At 33.0% G+C, this 15,410-nt stretch overlaps 1 protein-coding gene across 2 annotated transcripts in view; it reads right to left on the bottom strand.

The window, feature by feature from the left end:
* LOC124366973 overlaps positions 1-15,410 on the bottom strand; it is a 615,086-nt gene that overhangs the window by 504,846 nt on the left and 94,830 nt on the right. The gene's annotated exons all lie outside the window — the stretch shown is intronic.

The following is a 15,410-nucleotide window of genomic DNA, read 5'->3' as shown; positions in this document are numbered from 1 at the left end:
AGCTCAAGTTCACCTTCCTCTTAAGTCTGCAACAGCATCAGATTTCAGATGCTGCACGTAGGAGGAATTTCTGCACAATGTAATTTTTTTGTATTTGACACCAATTTATTGTTAACCAATGATGAAGAAAGTCCTGTTATCAATTAAAATCGTCATCACTAGCGAACTGTAAACAAAGTAGTTCTCACCATTAAGCCTAAATTATTTTGTTTATAATACAATAAAAAGGTATATTTATTATTAAACATCACATTTCTTAATGTGATTACAATGCTGGTTATGGAATAACTTTAGGTTTTTTTACTTTTTAAGCAGCCTAAATATCGACTTCTTGAAGGATTCCATTCACTTTTAATTTATAATGTTTACAGCAATTGGAAAATGTCGGGTTTTTTATAATCATTTAAGCTAAAAAAATACGCTTGAGTGTCTATGAAAATACAATTTTATTTTATCAGTCGACAAACAGAACCGATTTTTTAACTGAATATTCCTAAAGCAAACTTTCCTTACTTGTACTTTGCATAGTTAAATAACTCATCCCCTGAAATTTATAAATTAAGGTCTATGTAAAGCATAAGTAAATTAGGTACAAATCGACACCTATTGTTTCACACTTGAAAAAATAAACCACTAAACGCGTGTTCTATTTCCTACAATCGGCCCAGTTACTTTTAAGACTCATTTCATTCTGTAAATTCAAAATAAATTATTAGAAAGGTTTAGTTTATTAGTCCTTCAACTTACGAAGTTCTTTCAAGTTAACACCGCAGTTGGAGTCAAATATGCCAAGCATTCTCATTAAACTGAGAGCTTTAAAGTATTACTAAGAGCCATGATTACTTACGAACTCTTGGAGGATGAAAGTGTACATATAATAGAGAGTAACGAAGTAAAGTACTCACTTTAGTTCATTCGGTGAATATCCAGTGCCGATAAAGAAGACATTATTCCTCACCTACAACGACATAATATAATTAATACGATGACACAGTTATTTAAATAATTTCAAAAATGTTACATTTAATAAATTTATTTAGGATTTATATGGGAATATATTATACAATATCCCTATTTAGGTTTATTAAAAACGTCTTCAGGCACATATATAAATATTGGAAATTGCGATAACACTAACTCTTCTCCTATACAGTATATATTAGAAATCCAGTATCAAGAGAAATATACAGAAAGATTTTGCTTTCTGACCTAACTTACATTGATGTAATGCAAGCATTCTTTAGAGGTTATCTAAGGAAACTAATAAAAGACAAACTTAAACTAAAGAAAAAAAACAGTACATTCTAAATTTGAATACAGTGATCCAAAATGAACAGTTCAATACCATCCAGGCCTTAATCAAAATAATAATATCCTTCGAACAGTATTTAATACGTTACAAAATTCTACAAGGACAAGATAACCAGTATAGACAAACAAACTCACAAAACAAAAACCCGCCCAAACAAAAACACTCGCTCAGTTACAAATTAAGACATATAGAGGGTGGATCTTGTAAATTAGATGCCAATATGACTTTAACAACTAAGAAGTTAAATGAATAGGAGTATCTTATTTAAGACCTTCAAACAACTCCAAAAAGTTTGGATAGAGCTGTAGTTCCAAGTCCAAACAAGAAACTGCTTCACTAGAGAATGGACGAGGACGAATAAGATTGTGAGTGAGATGGGTCAATTTACTGGAAACAGTGGTGGGCAGTGAGAGATGTACAGTGAGATAAATCAAGGTAGCTACTCGCTAGGCCATCAGTTAGTCTGAAGTAGCCAACGTCTTACTTTGGAGTTGGTACTATTGTGACCTTTCTGAGTAACAATAACGTAAACAACTAATAAGCACTATCAAATTATGTGTTACTATAATCTTTAACGAAAAACGTTCTATTTCATCACTAAATACTCGTAGTTACACCGAAGACTATGTCTTTCTTTGGAAAGATGAAAGAGATGTCAACTTCAACTTCACGAACAATATTGGATATTAGCAAACCTCTTGCGATTAAAATTAAAACTTATAGTCTTAAATTCACGTGACAGCTCACAAATGTAGCCCTCCAAGCGATACTTTTGAAAGAATCGTTTCACTATATCGGCCGTTAGAACTTTACAAAAATCTCCGACTCTGTTATTTATGAAACTAGAGAAAAAAGTGTTCTGAAATTCTTTTTAAATTTACAACACGTTTTGTAACTAAAACAGTTATTTTGTATTTTTCGTAACAGTTATTTTGTTCCTAAAACGATTTTTGAAATATTGATTACATATAAATCCCATGAAAATAAATTTATAATATTTCAGTTGTCACGAATTCTACGTACTTTTTCTGACTGAGCCTGAAGGAGTATATTTGCAGAAATTTATATGGGCAAATACATGCCTTGCAAATGGTCCTGGAAAATGGCGCTCATAAAATACGAGTATTATGACCATCAATACAAAAGACAGTTTTTTGTTTCAATACTCGATGGTGGGCAATATCGTCTGTTTATTTGAGATCTCGATGTCACTTTGTCGTCTGATCTAACCCATGGAGCATAAGTGGGTGTTGATGAATCATGGAGCATCTTATGATGCAATGAAAATGCTTCTTCGCCTAGATTACACTATGTTTTGTTGTCTAGGTATCTCTGATGTCGAGAAGATTTAAGAGATCATTTTGAGTTTCTTCATCACCGACTTTTTAGGATCGCTTCAGACAAACATGAATTATATTCCGGGAGTCAAGTCTGTGGCAGCGTCAGATTTCAGATGCTGCATGAAGAGGAAGGTGAATCGGAGCTAAACTCAACATTCACATCAAGAGTGTATGGTGTTGTGGGCAGGCCAATCGACACCTGGGCATCCGGTAGGTTAGGAAAGCAACATATTTATTGTTCTCTTGTCTGTCATTAACTTGAATTTTCTTCTAACACGTGGTCACCCTATCAAGTTGGGTACACCCTGCTTCTCCAACTTGTCCAGGAAATGTTCGTTCTGATTGTGGCAGTACAGCAAGGATTATAATATAGTAGACAGATTTCCGTTGCCAAGATGTCTGCTACTATGGGGTTATCATCATTGGAGGCTTGGGGAAGAATTAAAGATGGAATGTTTCCCTACAAATTGATTACATACTACAATGACTGGACAAAAGCCTTTTGCAGAGAATCAACTTCCGAGTCCCTTCAAAGAGTTGTTCAAGAAGAAAAGATCCAGATTCAGCGTTCAACATGCAGCTGACTACACTCAAATATACCCTCACTAAGCAATAAGCGACATTGACATAAAAAACACTTCCAAATCCAATATTTTATACGTTCATTGTGATGTATAATTAGTGAAATTTTTCACCGAGTGGGGTTGTCCAGTATTTGGTGAACTTTAATTTTACTTTCTTCGCCCACCAATATGCAAATCTTTAATTAACCCTCTGTTTCTATTCTTAATTAGATATCAGTTGACTTATTATCAATTTTATACGTATTCTATTTAGTGTATTTCTTTTCTTTTTTTTTTTTTGTTATCAATTAGCTAACACAGTTGTTTCCTCTGTCAGTATATTTGGCGCTTTTTTTGGTTATATAGTTTATTAGTAGTTACAACGAGACACATTTTTACATAGTTTTCATCTGAATACATAAAAGCCAAATACCACTGACTGGCTCACCACAAACAAAAATATTTGTATGTAACTGTGTACAATGGTTTCTCTCACTTCTTACGTTCGCTAAGAAATGGTTTGGAAAATAAAGGAGCTACATACATCCGTGAAACACAAACGATACTTTTAATGGCAGTTTTAATTACATCACAACTTTGTTAAAACATATACGAATAAACATAACACATATTCACACGAATCCTACACATATACGCTTGGCATGTTTTCAATACCAATATTGCGAAGTGATTTTATACATATTACTCATATGAACTCAGAACTCTTCGTAAATATTTGATATTTGGATTGAAATATGAATTGAAAGTTGAAAACGTTTGCTTACAATCATGGAAGTACATCGTTACACAGCACAGTATCATTTCAGGATTGGTTGACTTTCATTACAACAGCCTACATAAATTCAGGAAGATGATCAAACAAATCAACGTAACATCTCTGTGTTGAGGAATTCCTTTTCCTCACAGTCCTGACATCATCCCCCTCCGTACCGTCATTAGATGCACCCATTGTTTATTATATGTATTTGCTGTTATTGTTTTGTCTAGTTATTTACTTACTGTTATATATGCATAATATAATAATATATAATATAAAACTGTTATATATATTTATATATATATATATATATATATATATATATATATATATATATATATATATATTTGTTATTGCTTCATTTTAAGATTTAAGTACTGTTGTATTTATTATTTTTTAATTCAATATTTAAATTTATACTCAAGTCCTACTTTCTCACTATTGACTTTATTATTGTTATACGTATATTTATTAAGGCTTATGCTTAGAATTATTATATAATTTCTATTCACACTGTTTTCATATCTTTAAAAGGCATTGCTGTTAGTGAAATTAATCATACATAAAATAAAGTGTTCGATAATATTTACTTGATAATTTTAACCCAGTAGCTTACGGGATGGGGCAGTGGGGGATAGGGTGTGACAACGAAGATCATTATAAAGGCTATCACAAATTCTAGTGATGTTCGGGGATAGCTTGACACCAATATAAGGCACATACCCATCCCACACAGTTGTAACGGCAATAGGCGAAACCGCAATGGCCTCTAGTACTAGATATCTATATAATTTATAATACTATATAATCTGATTAGATTTTTTATGTAGTTTTAGGATTAGTATATAGCATTATACACTGTTATCAGTATCTTTTATTCTTTATTCTGCGTTTTAAATGTTGCTTGTTTGTTATACATTGGGTAAACCGTTTGCAATTAATAAAAATAAGTAAAATTAGGGATTTAAGTGGGGGGGGAGGGATTTCGAAAATCAGATGGCAGTCGCAGATATCAGAAATTTAAAAGTAAAAAAGTAAAGTAAGGAAGCCTTATTTTACCAGGCGAAGTTAGGGCTAAGAAGCCCTCTCTAAACACCTAACCTGGGGACCAATGGCTTAAACGTCACTTCCGAACCACCACCAATGGTTGGGCATGCGGGCTGCTTGCAAGGTCAGGATCAGGATCGCTCAGCGGTCACCCATTCAAGCAGTAGCCACGTTCGACGTTGTTGGTTATCTTGCGATAACCGTTGTACCCGCTACACTGCACCATTGGCGACTAGAAAACAGCATTGAAATTTTGCTTTGTATTTGAATCAGAACTAAGCAAGCCTTGTTCATCACTTTTTCTTTATTAAGTTCAATTAAATTCCCACAAAGGCTCGTGTCCCACGGGAACGAGCAGCTAAGTCTGTAAAAGAGGCTGTCCCAAAATTTTGTATAATAAATAATTTCGGTTTTCTGGATGTTTTGTTCTCTGGTGTTTGCGTTATTTATGTACGTTTGTGAAAACTTAGTATTTTTCAACGCTTCATCAACAATAACGTTTAATTAAAAATGCTGGGAAGCATGTCTTTGTGGTTTTTCCACAGAAATGTTGTAGTCTTATATACAGTACTCATAAAATTATTAATTGCGATATCATTGGTTTTGGAGAGAACTAATATCAAACTCCACATGTCATGTATTCATTTAATACCTGAATGGATCCACTGTAAAGTTCTTGCACGTAGACCACCCAATTGGGGGAGCCTCCGGGTTAGAAAAGATACCTAAATTGCACCTGATAGCGAGTCCCTCCTTTCCCTACAAACTGGTAGCTCACCTGCAGTTACAGGCCTTTAAGTAACTAAGTAGATCAGATCTCACCGACCTTGCTCTCTTTACCATTGTGTCTCTAAGGACCATGATCGTGTCGTGAGTCGCGGATCCTCCATGGCAATTAATCAGTCACATGAGACTCTCTCTCTCACGGTGGGCTTTGTTTAAATGGGTCAAACGATAAATAAACTGATGATAATAAAGTGTATGAAAGGAAATAGAAAGTGCATCGTCACGTTTTGATAAATTTTTTGTCTTAACAAAATACTGTTTTTGTTATTTTGTGCGTTCCTTGATTTACAGCACTTTTTAAATTTTTTTAATTTTTACCAGTTTTCTTTATAGGTTAAACTCAAGAACCCATAACGTGATGGGAAGGGATAAATCAAACATATGACATCGTTTAGTCTACAGAAGGGCTGACAGTGCTGTCTACAATAGCAAGAAACTCCCAAATTTGTCATGGAACAAGACTTTTAAAACATTTAACGTTTTGTTTTGCATAACATATACGTCTAATGACCCATAACTTCCCATGAAAGGCAAACTCATTCGATTCGATTTCCAACAATTCTTAAAATACGGGGGGGGAGAGAAACAAAAATATATTGAATCTTAAACAGCTGAAGAAAATACTTCCAGAACATTAAAAGGTAATGTTCGGCAAGAGCACTTAAATACAATTCAAATAATTAAATTTTTGAAAAGTCAATTGTGAACTATAAAACATGTACTTAATAAATACATGAATTTTTAGTTATTTTCCTACCACAAACTCCTGGTTTCAAGAGAATTTTCATTTTGGCAAAATATTTGTATATGTTAGCAATGTATGAAGAAGACATAAATCTGGGATATATTCATTATAGTTTTTCAATTTTATTAAAGTTATTTTAAGCATTTCTAAATTTAATCATTGTAGATATCAATGACATAACAAGTTTGCTTTGGAAATTCTGTTTTATCATTTTTTTTTACTTTTTACTCCTTATAAAAAACGTTTTTTATTTTAAGTTGTACTTTGTTATGAACAAAATATGATTTATTATTTACAAACACAATTTTAAGTATGTACGAAGACATCATTCTTATTTACAATTTTTTATTTAAAGATGATAAGAATTAAATGTATCCACATATAATACAATTTTAAAGTGGCACTTTATAATCTAAACTCTCATTCTTAAATTTAAATGTCAGTAATATTTCAATAAAAACAAGCTCTGTAAATTGCACATGTCACAAACTAAAGCCGATCAAGTTTACCTAAAGTAATTATTACCGATTTGGAATATAATTCACAATGGAAAACGCAACGTGGAATAGGAAACATTGTGTTTTGAATCTAATCCGATCCGCTTCCGTTGTTATTCATTTACCGCTGTGGAAACGGTACACAGAATGGAACAACGGAACTCAATTCCTCTGCAAATGTTCCATTTTCATGATTAACACGATTAAGTATTTGCGAATGTTTTACATGCACAATTTCTCTTAACTGTTTTATCCTACTTCAATGTTACATCATGTTATTTTCCTGAACTAGTTTACACAGGGTGTAAAACAGTCGCGAATGGGTTTAATTGTTCCCGAACGATTATAATTCAACCAATTAATTTAGTTATTGAGGTAAATGCCATTTTTTGTCATGTCAGGGGGATGGGCCGCAAGAAAATCTTAAAATAGAGCATAAACTGAGTAGTACATCAAATTAAAAGTCTTTGTTAGTACAATGCCCCAAAATCTCACCTGAAAAGGTTCACCCTTTAAAAAATTACGCTGGTTTGAAGTTTGAAATATTTAAAATGTAGGTACTTTTCTAGAGGGTTTAATATTCTTGTCTTGGTTCAAGTTGTGAAAGTTAAACTTGGTAAATGAATACTGGACTTAAGAAATAGTTTTTCAGATAGGGGCTCAAGTATAGTCCAGAGGCCAACCTAAAAATAAGAACTTTCTATTATAATAAATGATACAAGGGCTTTCCATTTTATTTTTCATCCCTGCTAAACAACCCCTTTATAATGGCATACATCTTCACCTATGTACATTTATTTACACGAAACAAAGTTTTGGTTAGTTTCAATTAAAATATACCTATTGCGATCGCCTTCATTTCCAAGAGCATGTTTGCATATTTACCAATCTTAGCCGCATTAGTCCAGAACCGCTATAACATATACTAAAAACGTAATTATTACAAAGGAAATTGGAACTTTTAAACGTATTACATCTATTACATTGACTGATATACTAAAATCATAAGAGTATGGAAATAATCGTGAAACTCATTCAACAAGTTTTGGACGTGGTGGTAGCTTTTGATAGCATGAAATAAACCATGGAAATTAGTAAGCATGAAATAAACCATAAATGTAAATATGTTATTAAGACACAGAGAAATACAGAAATATTTTCTTTCAGACATATTACTCGATCTACAATATTGTATATTACTTTTTCCTCACCGTACATCCTTCAGTCTTTCATGACGACTTTGTTTTCCTATAACTTTTGGAACACGTGATTTATTTCCAAACTTTCTCCATGAAACATACATTAGAGAATGAACACATGATGTAGTAAAGTGAGGAAAGTTTTTTATGAGCACATACACCCTTCGCGCGGAGGTAAAGTTTTGATTTATTACTTCATTTTGGATTTTAGAGGACACAATATTTTTAAAACTATTTAAAATTGAACGATAAATAACACTAAACGAGCAATTAATACTAAATTTTAGTTTATAATTTTTCATTTAAATTTCATCTTTATACCTTTATTGTTATTTCTCTTACTACAACAGATAGAAAAGTATAAATTAGAGGATATGTAACATTACAAATCTTACGGTGCGTGATTTTGTTTTTTCAACGGACCTCTGGACTTAAAATTTTGCTTGAAGCTTCATTTCTATATAATCAACATACAGCTCGTTTATGGTTTTTGTAATTCCAAGGGATTTCACTGGAGATTAGCGAAAAAGATTAATATATTCTTAGAGATAAGTTTTATGGCAACAATAAAATTGTAAGATAAAATAAAATTTTGAAACTAATTCAGTACAAAGATATGCCATTCTATATTGTGACATTAACATATGCCGTTCTATAGTTGTTAATAACATACCTCGAGGACTTATTGATGTGTGCATGAATATTAATTTATTACAAGAATGGGCTCTGTAATGGTGCCACAGCCATGAAATTGGCTGAGCGTCATTAAAGCCTACCGTCGGTACGCTGACCCAATTTTTCATCTGTCTGCCGGAGGGACGTTTTCAAATTTGTTATATGAAACATTGTCTGTTCGTATGTCTAAGTGTATGTCCGCAGAGCATCTAAAAAATGAAATGAGCAATAGAAATGGTGCATGCAATTCAGTGAAGCCAGTTACGCAAAAATTGGTGTTTCCATACAACTAACTAACTAGTTATATATATATTACTAGCAGTTTGCCCGCGGCTTCGCACGCAATTTTCCTGTTGAAAAACAGTAACATTATATTCACGTATTACTTTTTCTATCACATTCTAAACATTCCTGACATAACTTATAGCCGTTCCTTCGTCAACCTCTTGGGCGCATTATGAAGGTATGTACTATATTTCCTGCCTCTATCTTTCGTGGTTTTTGCTAGGTGTTGATAAAGTTATTCAATACAATTAATTTATATAGATGAATCTTGATAAATTACGTAATTAGGTTATAAAGAATCAAATTCGGCCTGTTAAAATTAATTTTCTGTCTGAGACATTTTCCAGTATTATTTTGAGTTTGCTTTGTGCTGTGACGTGTACTTATCTGTTTTACCTGAGCAATTGTTATGTAGAACTGATCACTCTACATAATCGAAAATTTTACATCCAAATGAAGAAGCGCGCATTCATTTTTGCTGCAATAACAGAACGGTCACTGATTAGACGCCAATCAGCTGTTCAAATAAAGGAGTTTTAGGCTAAGGTGAGCCATTACCATGCCATTGATATTTTGTCGCTTGCGTATGTCAGTTAGTAAAATTTCAGTATAATAATTTTTGTCTTTACAGAATTAAATATCTACGGTAAACTAAGCCTTGGGCCTCGTAGTAAGATTGCAAGTCCTGTCGATAAACGTAGGAAATTAATACGTTTATCTGTAATAAATTAATACTAATCTAGTCTTTTAATAGTTCACGGAGATAATAGTTAAATACGTGTTCATAGTGTCAAATACTGTAACCACATATTGTTTCTGTAAATTGTACATAATTAGGCCGAGATATTATCTCGTAACAATTGCATCGTCCTCTCATAAATTTCCTTACTAAACTTGTTAACTGTTCTATAAATAATTGAATCGGTAACTTTATGTCCTAATGTTTGTATATGTATTTGAGTTTTTACTCAGAATAATGTAAATGCCGTTGTCATGAAATTTATACCTACCATTGCCGTGAAAGTGCATACATTTAATGCATTATGTTAATACTTCAATACACTTTACTATAATTATTGTAATTAATTAGTTTAAGTAAGAACAACCGTAATTAATTTTTTCTGTGTCAGAATAATTATGCTTTGTGTTTAAGACCAATATTGTATATCAATGTAATTGGCAGATTCTGCGCTTTTTTAATGTACTTATGTTTATACATTAAACGTTTCTTTACATTTTACTGGCCGCTGTAAGCTAAATACGAGTATGTTAAGACACACCAACAATAGTGACAGATGTTGCTGTTTTAGTCAGCTGGTATCCTTTTAAGTTAAGTTTGACATTGTTTTTCATGATTTACCAATAAAAAATAAGTTATAACCAATAAGTAGTGTTTACTGATTTCAACGAGCCGCAGAAAATGAATATAAAACTGACTTATGAAATTAAAGTTTTCAATATTGGATTGCACGGACGATACACTCGACGGCTCGTGTGTGTGTTTTGGGTCCGCCCAGTTGGTGAGTAGACTTTACACTACTTATTCCATCGTGCTCCCCTGGGAGGTCGGACTAACTCCGTCAATGTCATTGTGGAGCCTCTACCTATCGGACTAGGCCTGAATAACTGCATCAGGTTGGATCCAGTTCCGAACTTTGACAAATGGGACTCAACTTAATTTAATGTCTAGCCATTATGTATTCATGTGAATTATTGTTTTGTAATTTTGTAGTTCAGGAATATGTGGTCATCATGATTTTGGCCACTGTAATTTTGTATTAGTAATCGGAGCGCTCCTACCGTAATAATTTTTAGTATTTTTATTTCAATTGGCCAACGAGTTAAGTTTAAGTTAAGTTTAAATAAATATTTGTTTATTTAGTTTAAGACCTTAGCACTGTGAGAGAAATAGGCAATAGGCCTACAGAATGAAATATGTGAAATATTGGTTTTAATTTCTAATTGCCTGATATTTAATTAGAGACCTTGCAACTTACTATTAGAAAATAATCAACCGAAATCTGTGGCTAAATTTTAAGTACCTAAGGCTTAGTGTCGTAAACCTAATAGTTCTTGCGTGCATGGTAGTGGTCTCGATTGAGCATACCTGAGGGCAGGAAACTGTTCCTTGTTGGAGACCTGCGACTATCACACCCCATCAACAAGGTGGCGCCCCCTTATTACCGAGCAAACCGTAACCATCTGGGTATCCGTCAATCTTAGTAGTCCTCTGTCACTGCGCAAGAACTTGGTTGTCCTGGCGCTCTACCAATACTCACGCCCTTCTCCACTGAGCGAGGCCGACAATATTGCTAACCCGCGAGGAGGGGTGGCAGTGCTCCGATCAAGAAAATGTATCAACAAAAACCAATTTCGATCATAAATCGTCTTCTTTCGGCTCTTTTAATTTACCTTCGATCTAACCAATTCGATCTCCTTATGTGCAAAACATTCACGGCCTTTCACAATGAGGTGGCTTTATAACAGCGTTTAATAGTATTTGTATTGGCATTAGATAGTTTAAGATCATTGGTGCAATCTAAATTTAAAATTAGGCAATAACTTCTGCTATCCAACCTGCATTACACTAACTGATGAAGCACTTTACAGTAACAATTTTCTAAATTTTTAAATGTAAACAAATGTTTTCTGCCTCTTTGATGAACTTCAGCTGAAAATATTAACAGCTGTTAAGTATCAGTTCACTTTGTATTACGTGTTGTAGCGCAGTCTGCCGGATCGAAGGTAAAACATTCCAAAAATCAACAACAAATTATAAATAAAAAATAATTAAATAAATTTAAAACTATTTAAATCGGACCCAAATCATGAATCTAAACCATTCTCGAATTCCCTTCAACACACACAAAATTTCATCAAAATCGTCCCGGTCGTTTAGGAGGAGTTCATCCACATACACACGAACGCAATATATATATATGTGTATATATATATATATATATATATATATATATATATAATATATATATATATATATATATAATCATAATACTTATATAAGTATGAGTAAATTATTCACTTTAAGTTGTTCATTAGGTTTATTCCTATTCCATGATATCTTTAATAAAAATAAGTAAAATTAGGGATTTAAGTGGGGGGGGAGTGGATTTCGAAAATCAGATGGCCTCGCAGTTTTTAAGATATCAGAAATTCAAAAGTAAAAAAGTAAAGTAAGGAAGCCTTATTTTACCAGGCGAAGTTAGGGCTAAGAAGTCCTCTCTAACACCTAACCTGGGGACCAACGGCTTAAACGTCACTTCCGAACCAACCACCAATGTTGGGCATGCGGGCTTGCTTGCAAGGTCAGGATCGCTCAGCGGTCACCCATTCAAGCAGCAGCCACGTTCGACGTTGTTGGTTACCTTGCCATAACCGTTGTACCCGCTACACTGTACCATTGGTGACTAGAAAACAGCATTGAAATTCTGCTTTGTATGTGAATCAGAACTAAGCAAGCCTTGTACATCACTTTTTCTTCATTGAGTTTCAATTAAATTCCCACAAAGGCTCGTGTCCCACGGGAACGAGCAGCTAAGTCCTATTATGGAATAGGAATAAACCTAATCAACAGCTTAAAGTGAATAATTTACTGAATTAAAAATTTTTATTTGATTTTTATGACGCCACAGCTTACTAATTTTGAGGATAGTATTTTGTTTATACCATGATTAAAATACAAAGCACTTCAAGTAATATTATGAAATGATAAGGTTTGTCCATACTGTAACAGAAAAGCAACAATATTCTTAACAATTTTAAAAAGGTGTTGTACCGTTAAATTCCTTTCGCCTGCCACGAGGAAAAAAGCTCATTGACCTCATAGTGTGTTTCATTCAATTTATTACAAACCATGTGATGTTTATCTCTCCAACTTGGCCAGAAGCTTGGTTACTATAATACCACAGAACTGATTTGTGTCTGTCAACAACATAAATTCCCGAGGTAATTTCCCATCTCCCTCTCCTCCACTCTTCGAAAAGTTAAGGCTCTTTCTTTTCAGCTGCTATGAAAAGGAAATAAATTGCTTTCTCCAAGGCACTCTCCGAGCGAAGACTGTTCTAAGTCTTCTTCGCTTGTTCTATTATTGAAACGCGGACGTTCGTCCTGTCTTTCAACCCTTTTTCCTGTCGTATTTAGGTTAATTGTGATTACCAAGTAGTCTACAATGCTGTTTAACTTAATCAATTTTATATTTTTAGGTAACATTTTCAGTTCCCTTAGTTGGATTAGTTCTGTAACAAGTTCTGTTAAGGACAAATTCAAATATAATCAAAGGCAAAAGGATTTACACGAGTAAAAACACAATTCCAGGACACGTATTAGTTTTATACACGAGACATGATATTACATGGTAAAATTGTCCTTAAACAGGTGACGTTTGAATTTGTAAAGGATTGTTTGGATTTAACTAAGTGACTTATAATCGAAAATGGTGAAGCACGTTACTTTTTGTTTACATGATCGAGCAGTGAGGTAGAAATAAATAATATTGTAAGCAAAGCTTTTTTGTAAATTTCTGTTTAGATCTGGGTTTAAATTTAACAAATCGTAATTTACTATGTGGTACTTAAACATAAAATTATAAAACTATAACCCATGAACATGTTTAAATTCACATCATATTAAACACGGTGTCGATAAATTCACAATTCGATATACGTTGTGATGTCAATTCAAAAAGTAAAATTGTAATTTTAAGTTCGGTGACTGGAATATGCTATGACGAATTGATGTGAAACCTTAATACAAGTTTCATATTATTTAATAAAGGCCTATCTTGAAAAAACACAACGAAATATGGAATGTCACAGACTTGAGTCCTGAAATCTGGAGTCATGTTCAACTGAAAACATCCACAAAAGACGGTAACGAAGAAGTTCAAAATTAACTATTAACATCGTGTCGACATCAGATACACCTAGACTACAAAATATAGAGTAAAATAGGTGTAGAGGTATTGCCGTTGTAACATCAAGTACACAACTGAGTGCACTACGATGTGTAAACACGATCTCTAAGCACGGTGGAGCAACCGAATCTCCAACCAGATAATGTAGCTATAGTAGGAAGCGTTGATTCAATATGAATGTTGAGTTTAGTTCCAGTTCACCTTCCTCTTAGTGCAGTGAAATTTGTACCTGTGCATATTTGCAGACGCTGTACTAAAAGGAAGGTGAACTGAAGCTAAACCAACATTCACATTGAATCAACCCTTGATGACAGCTACGAAATGTTAAGAATGCAAATTACTTCAGTAAACGATAAATTATTTAAACGTTTTTAGATGCAAAAAAATATGATTTTTAACTAAACATAATTTAAGAACATGACATTTTTAATAAAATATGATTTAACGAATTAACATTTTTTCTAAAATACAAATTATTTCCAAACTGTTTTATGGTGCCTCTAAATAGTTTTAAAACTCTCGTGAAATTATACAAATAATTTTCTAGTTATCTTATTTTCCAAAAGATAAGGATGGATAAGGTCACTTATGAGACTTTTCCGTCGAACTGAACATAACATTAATAATATTTTCCACCTGCCCCTTGTGCTTTTACCAGGTAGTATTTTTATAAAAAGAAGGACAGTGGGAAAATAGGGTTGATAAAAACTTGCCTATATTTATAAAATATTAAACAATATGTAAACCAGTCACAAAAATGTCAATAACAGTAAATTTTAGAATTACGTTGTCATACAATTTATATTTTATGTTTCACTAAACAGCTGATTCCAAACATTATGTGCAATGAAATATCAGCCAGATTTACCAACCATCCGAATAGTAAGATAAAAATTCCCTTCAAACAACCATATGAAACATGTATTATGAATTATTGCATGAAACACACAAAGAAAGTATAACATATATGGTATTTTTAATCAGCAAAAATTTAATTTGTTTCCACTGAATAAAAAATGGGATGTTGTATTAAAAAATTGATTTGAACCCTACACCTCCTGCTTGCTAGTGTTTTAAAAGGTTTCATTGTAGTATATAAAAACTAATAAATAAGAAAGCTGTAACAGTTTTAAAATTTTGAGCAAAAACAGTTTTTTTTAGCACGAAGAGTGAACAATACAACCAATAATTGACTTGACCACATTGATTTGTTGGTCATTTTGTTACGCCCAACTTCATGAACAGTTAAGGAA

The sequence above is a fragment of the Homalodisca vitripennis genome, chromosome 7, assembly GCF_021130785.1.
Source record: "Homalodisca vitripennis isolate AUS2020 chromosome 7, UT_GWSS_2.1, whole genome shotgun sequence".
NCBI lineage: Eukaryota > Metazoa > Arthropoda > Insecta > Hemiptera > Cicadellidae > Homalodisca > Homalodisca vitripennis.
The sequence above is the reverse complement of the archived record's forward strand: the minus strand, read 5'-3'. Positions and strand labels throughout refer to the sequence as shown.